The sequence below is a fragment of the Artemia sp. Qi Xiang Cuo genome, chromosome 4 (genome assembly GCF_049724085.1).
Source record: "Artemia sp. Qi Xiang Cuo chromosome 4, ASM4972408v1, whole genome shotgun sequence".
In the NCBI taxonomy this organism is placed as follows: domain Eukaryota; kingdom Metazoa; phylum Arthropoda; class Branchiopoda; order Anostraca; family Artemiidae; genus Artemia; species Artemia sp. Qi Xiang Cuo.
The window spans coordinates 13,710,347-13,716,945 of NC_142797.1; the positions used below are offsets into that span (position 1 = coordinate 13,710,347).

General features: G+C 34.9%; 1 non-coding gene across 1 annotated transcript; it reads left to right on the forward strand.

Moving 5' to 3' along the window:
• The first annotated feature begins 5,056 nt into the window (after window positions 1-5,056).
• LOC148952793 (U2 spliceosomal RNA) lies at window positions 5,057-5,248 on the forward strand. The gene has a single exon (XR_016141735.1). It is a non-coding gene; the product is annotated as a U2 spliceosomal RNA (small nuclear RNA).
• The last annotated feature ends 1,351 nt before the right edge of the window (window positions 5,249-6,599 follow it).

A 6,599-nucleotide genomic window follows, 5' to 3' on the forward strand; every position in this document is an offset into this window, starting at 1 on the left:
TTTCATAGATTGTACTTTACGTCACATACGATCCGCGTGTTGGGCGAAGCGTAACATGCGGAAAAATTTGGGATATGGTACATTTTTTTGTATTTGGTAAATTTTTCATGCAATTTTTGGTACATTTTGTTTTGAGGTGTTGGTAACACTGGTGGTCAGACAAGTAACCCTGGAAAATGGAGGATAATTGAAGTCATACATGAACATAAATTCAATCTTTTCAAAAATGAAAAACAAATTGTGAAATTATTGGCAGATTGCAAAAAAGTACAGTAATAGTGAAATATGGCAAACTGTCTAGGTGTTTCTAAATAAGCTATGTTTATAGTGAAGTAGACATGATTAGTGTTGTTATTTACCTAGTTGCATACAGCTTTTCAGTTGACAAGTTACCAGCTAAGTATTTGTTGTTATCTTTTGCAGATTACATCCGGGTAAGCTGATTTTAAGCGGGTAAGGAATGCTCGAAGGTACTCTTGGCTCAGTGCAATAGCGAAACAAGTCCTAGGCGCTCTTGAGTCCCCATTTTCTTAGGGCCCTCATTCCTCCTTTGTCTAGTAACAGTATTTCCATTCCAGTTTAGGAGGTTCCTCTAAAATGAAATAGGATAAATGAAATGAAATAAAATTGGATGAATATATAATACTTAAGAAACAAATTTGGGCTATATATTTGCACATTAGGGAAGGTGGGAGGTAAAGTGTAGTATATATTAAATGCGTAATCTAACCTAGGTACCTTTTTACCTCCTAAGCCCCCCTCCCCTCAAAAAAATAATCGTTTAAATATTGAGAAACCACGCTTTGGCATCAATTTATCTAGCAAATCACCCGTTGTCTACTAATGAAATAGCAGTTTGACAGGTTTCGTGACTGGTTTCTTTGATACAGTATATAGCGATGCCTGTATAACGCACCAGTACCCTTTAATTCATTTAGGCTAAAAAGTAAAGGGCAAAGCATTGTTCAAGAAATCTGAACAAAACTAGCACAAGTCCATACAGAATGTTACTCCATAAGACATTGATCTTCTGCACTTGAAAAATCAAAAGATACTACCATCTTGGAATGCAACTCCCTCGTACTACTTTGTTTCTACTAAGTCTTTCTAGCTCGAATGCATCTTATAGGGACTTTTGTTTCATTTTCTATTGCTTTTCTACGGTTCAAAGCTTAGGGTTCTTTAGTAAGTTATACTCAAATTCTACTATAAAACTGGAATTATACTTGAAGGCCCTCTATTTTTCAATTCAGTGTTCTGGCTACATTGTTAGTAACAAGATGGAATTATAAAATTAATCAAGTAAATGACAAACAAAAAGGATAAATACTAATAAAAATAAAGTAAGTAATCATTTACCTGATGGAGTCTTACTGTATTGTTTCTGTGTGTTTTGCTCCGGTGATTAAAAATTCAGCTTTTGTGTCCATCTTTGGAGCAAATTTAATAATGTCACAATATAAGTTGTATTATTATCAAGTAGCATGAGTGAATACCAGTAGTTTCAATGGGGGGGGGGGAGGGGTATTTTACTGCAAGATTTTGTTCTCATTCCCCCTTCCAGATTCAAGAAAGTCTTTTCGTGGATTATTATTGAAAAGGGGCTTGTTTTTTTGTATTTCTGTTAAAAAATTTGAAAAACAATGAACTTTTCCTCCCTGGATTATGAAGAATACTCTTCCCATCCCCAGGGCCGTGTTCAGAATTTCTCTTTGGAGGAGGGGGGGTATAAAAACCCCTGGCACACCTTCCAGGGGTTTTTCACGGGTAAATTTTTCATGCAATTTTTGGTACATTTTGTTTTGAGGTGTTGGTAACACTGGTGGTCAGACAAATAACCCTGGAAAATGGAGGATAATTGAAGTCATACATGAACATAAATTCAATCTTTACAAAAATGAAAAACAAATTGTGAAATTATGGACAGATAGCAAAAAGGGACAATAATAGTGAAATGTGGCACAACTTTCCAGGGGTTTCTTAATAAGCCATGTTTATAGTGAGGTAGACATGATTAGTGTTGCTATTTGCCTAGTTGCATGCAGCTTTTCAGTTGACAAGTTACCGGCTAAGTATTTTTTATTATCTTTTGCAGATTACATCCGGGAAAGCTAATTTTAAGTGGGTAAGGAATGCTCGAAGGCACTCTTGGCTCGGTGCAACAACGAGCCAAGTCCTAGGCGCTCTTGAGTCCCCATTTTCTTAGGGCCCTCATTCCTCCTTTGTCTAGTAACAGTTTTTTTGTATTCTTGTTAAAAAAAAAATTGAAAAACAACGAACTTTCCCTCCCTGGATTATGAAGAATACTCTTCCCATCCCCAGGGCCGTGTCCAGAATAAAATGGTTAGAAAAACTCATCGAAAATTTGTTTAAATGCATTGCGTTTCGTTTTAACGTATCACACAAAAATATGAGGGGGGGGGGGGAGGGGGGCACTAGATAGTACCTAGCCTCTATAATTTTCGTGAATTGACACCATTGATCGTCACCAGTGGTGTCTGTGGGGAAAAGGGGACATTTTTCTTGTAATATTTGCTCGGCTCATGTTGAATCCAGTTTTTCTTTTTATGTTTAGAGCAAATTTAATAACATCACAACATAACTTGTATTATTGTCAAGTAGGATTTATCAACGTAAATGACTCTTACGTTGGAAATTGAACTAAATCAAAATTCACTATTTGCATCCAAGATTGTCAAAAGGGTGTATATTTGATATTTACGGAAAACTTAAGGAAGTTTAGTTGAAACTTTCAGGGTATGTGGAGGGTAATAGTTGCGTTCTATTTGTCTATACTCAAGGTTGTAACATGATAGGGGCTGGAATCCCTTCAACCCTATAGAAACCAATAGATTATGCAGATTTTCAACTTATTTATATTTGAATATTTCTCCCCCTACCCGTCAATCGAAAGTATTATAGTACAATTTTTGTTAAAAAATTGGGTACTCTTGCATTATGCGGGCCTTTCTAAAAAGTCAAGTTGGGTTAATGCTAATGAAATAAAATAAAATAGGATGAGTATGTAATAGTTTAGAAACAAATTTGGGCTATATATTTGCACATTGGGGGGGGGGGGGTAAAGCATAGCATATTTTAAATACGTAACCTAACCTAACCCAGGTACCTTCCCCCCCCCCCAAACCCCAAAAAACCACAGTTTAATATCGCATACGCAATGAAAACCACGCTATCAATGCCTAGTCTATAGCGGTAAACATTTCAAAAACGGGTTTTACCATTGCCTACTCTATAGTAGTTAACCCGAGAGGCCCACATAATGCAAGAGTACCAAAAATTGTTACAAAATTTATCAAACATATAAATAGAAAGACAAAATTTAAATTCTTATAGAGAGAAACGGAAAAGATCTAAAATATTCTTTTCTTAACCAATGAATAAGAATATGTGAAATAAAAACTGTCAGAAATTGTTATTTTATAAATGACAGAAATCTTTATTAAATAAATAACATTATTTAGCAAGTGACTTAACTAAGTAGGACTTATTTAATAGTATTTCTTAACAAAGGCACCACGTTATATAGGTACTTTACCGTGTCCTATCTTTCCCTTGTTACGTTTCCCCTATATTTGGGAGAATCCTTTTTTATTTGGATTGTCCCAAATCATTGCTTATATTCCACAAATTTCGTAGGATAGTGTAAACCGTGAATAACAGTAAGCAAAACTAATCACCTAAATGTTGCAACTCCTTTGGTACATAAAACTTTAAAATCAACAAGTTTAATGTAGCTTACTAATTACCATATAATGCAAAACTAAATTCAACGCCTCCTAGCGCAGTTGCTTATGCGTAAAGGTGAAATCAATGCCGGAGAAACCGTATGGAATCTTGATTTTTTTTTTTTTTTTTTTTTTTACAACAAAGATAAAATCCTTGAAAATAAATTTATTGCTGATGTCACAAATCGATGCAATCTAATGTTTTTTGAAGATTTTTTTTCTATGTCAATATGTTCGTGGCTTTGCCAACATATAACGTTAAACAAAATTTCAATATAAAAATTTAAAATTAAGATTAGAAGTTAATATCGAACATAAGGGTATTTTTGGGGGGATTTTAAACAAAACAAGAGACACTTCATGCTTTCAGTTTTGTACAAACGGCGATCCCTAAGGAATGGCTAAGGGTAATACGTTGAAATTGTCAGGACATGTTCAATGGGAAGTTGAAATAAATCAAAATACAATATTTTCAATTTATTTAATTTTCTTTTGCGGGGGGGGGGGTCCTTCAGGATCTGTACACTTCTACCCTGATAGATAAAATATCTTTTCGATGTAGTTTATTGAAAAAGGGCTTGTTTTCTGTAATTTAGTTTTCTGCTAATTATAAATTGTTGATATACTGAGTCATTAAAACAAAGAATATGTTTTTCATTTCACGTTTTTCGAAAATTTTCCAAAATTCCTGGTAAATAGTCATTTTATTCCTGATTAGTTTCAATTCCTGTTAAAAAAAACTCATATGAATTTACTGTGATTTATTTTCGAAAAGCTAAATGCGCTCTCTGGCGATTAGGACGTTTTTTATCAGAAAGAAAGCATATTTTTACAATCTAAAAAAATAATCTAGAACCTTGATTTGTTAATGTGAAAATGTTTCACAACATTTGAATTTATCAAATCATACTTATTTGGCTTTTGAGCTGCCTTGGTCACGAAGGAGGTGCTCCAGGGGCACAATTTGCTATGGGGCAAGGGGACTGCCCCCTCGAACCAAAATAAACCTGCATAATTCAAGGATCCAGATAAACAGGTCAGTTTTGTTTTTTTAGTAGCCTAAATCTTTGTCTGATTTTGGCATTTTGAATGACAATTTTGTCCAAGTCTTAATTGGAAAATTTTCCGCTTACCATTAAAAATTTGAGAGAAATTTTGATATCATGGGAAATGTTTTATACTGTTTATAAAAATCTAAAGATAAAGGGATAGGTTAATTGAATGTTATTTGAGTATTGCAACCGAATTAAATTCGTGACAAACTTTCTTACTTGTATTGTTATAAATTCTTTGACAATTCTTGTTTAATTATCGCTTCTCGGCCTTTTAGCTAAGATCACAGTGTAACATCTGTTCTTATCAGCTTAATATCTGATACGGTCCCTACATGGGGTCCAGAATATTAAACTCATTTTTGGAGACCGGAGAGATGTCAGGGCTTGCTCTGCTCCCTTCCTGCGTTGGCCCGATATTGCAGTACCTCTGGGATTGGCGGACCCCTCTTGAGTGGAAATCTAAGTCCATGAACTCAAATAACTGATGTATAATGCGCTTCTCATACATTGTAGAAACCATACCTTTAGTTCAAAGTATAATCACCTACGAAATAAGTACTGACAAAACCTATCCTCTCCACACAAAAAAGTGACCCTTTGTATAACTATGCGAACCTGGCAACCAAAGTATAATCACCTACGTAGTTACACAGTTCATCCCGGTCACTCGTCGCCTGAATCACGCTCTAGCATAATTATTGGCCGGAGCAAAGTACTTTGACTCGGAGCGATTAAGTAGTACAACATTTTGCGTCTAGAGGCACTGAAGTACGCGGGGTCACTTTTGGAGAGTTTTGTCAGTACTTTTTCCGTAGGTGATTATACTTTGCTTTAGTTTCCCAGCCCTTGAATATATTGAAAATATTTTTTTTTCATGTGAAAAAAACGAAATCGGTTAATAATTTACAAAATTTAATGGTGAAAAAGCCAATGATTACTCGCCATAATTAAATAACAATTCCCAATCTGAATTGAAGTCCCCATGCATCTATTTCGAAAATAGTATGAAATTATTAAATGCTGACAATTAAATTGAACCAAGATTCGAACAGAATTTCTGAAGTTATTGTTTTTGGCCTCGGAGGGCTTGGTTCTGTGGTGAGTTGTTAGTAGTAGTAGTAATGACTAAAGCCCCCTTTGGTTGTTAACTAGAAGAACGGCCACTGGGTTCTCAAAATAAAATTTTCGACTTTTCAGTCATATTGATAAAAGAGTGAGAAACCCGTGATTTTCTTTTCTAAAAAAGGTAAACTTGCATTCAAAGGATTAAGACGTTTGCATACAAAAATGAAATGGGGCATTGCTATTTTCAAAAATAATTCAGAGACTTGATTCATTAATGTGAAAAAGTTTTGTAAACCTGCATCTGTCTACTAAATTGGATCTTCTGATTGGCAGTCAAAGCAACGGGATTTATGTCGAAAGATATTAGTAAAATGTTAAATTTAACAAATCTTTCCTACCTGGTAAAAAAGCTGCCTTGATTATAGAGAATGCACTCCCAGGGTGTGTTTGCACTTCGTATTGGGTGGCTCATGCGACTACCCCAAATGGAGGTAACTCAACAGCGTAGTTCTTGGCAGTGGGGTTTGCGCGGACCCCTCCCACACTCTGTAAGGTTCTGTCCTGTAGGGCTCTTTTATATGTCATGTATTTATCAGTCGTAAGTATAAAGCATACTGATGTTGTTAAGACAATAATGGGACATGTAAAATTGATCATTGGGCCCTTTTGAAAAAATTAATTTCTTGATAAACTTACATTTTTGAAATATTACGGAAGAATTGTGTCTAAAATC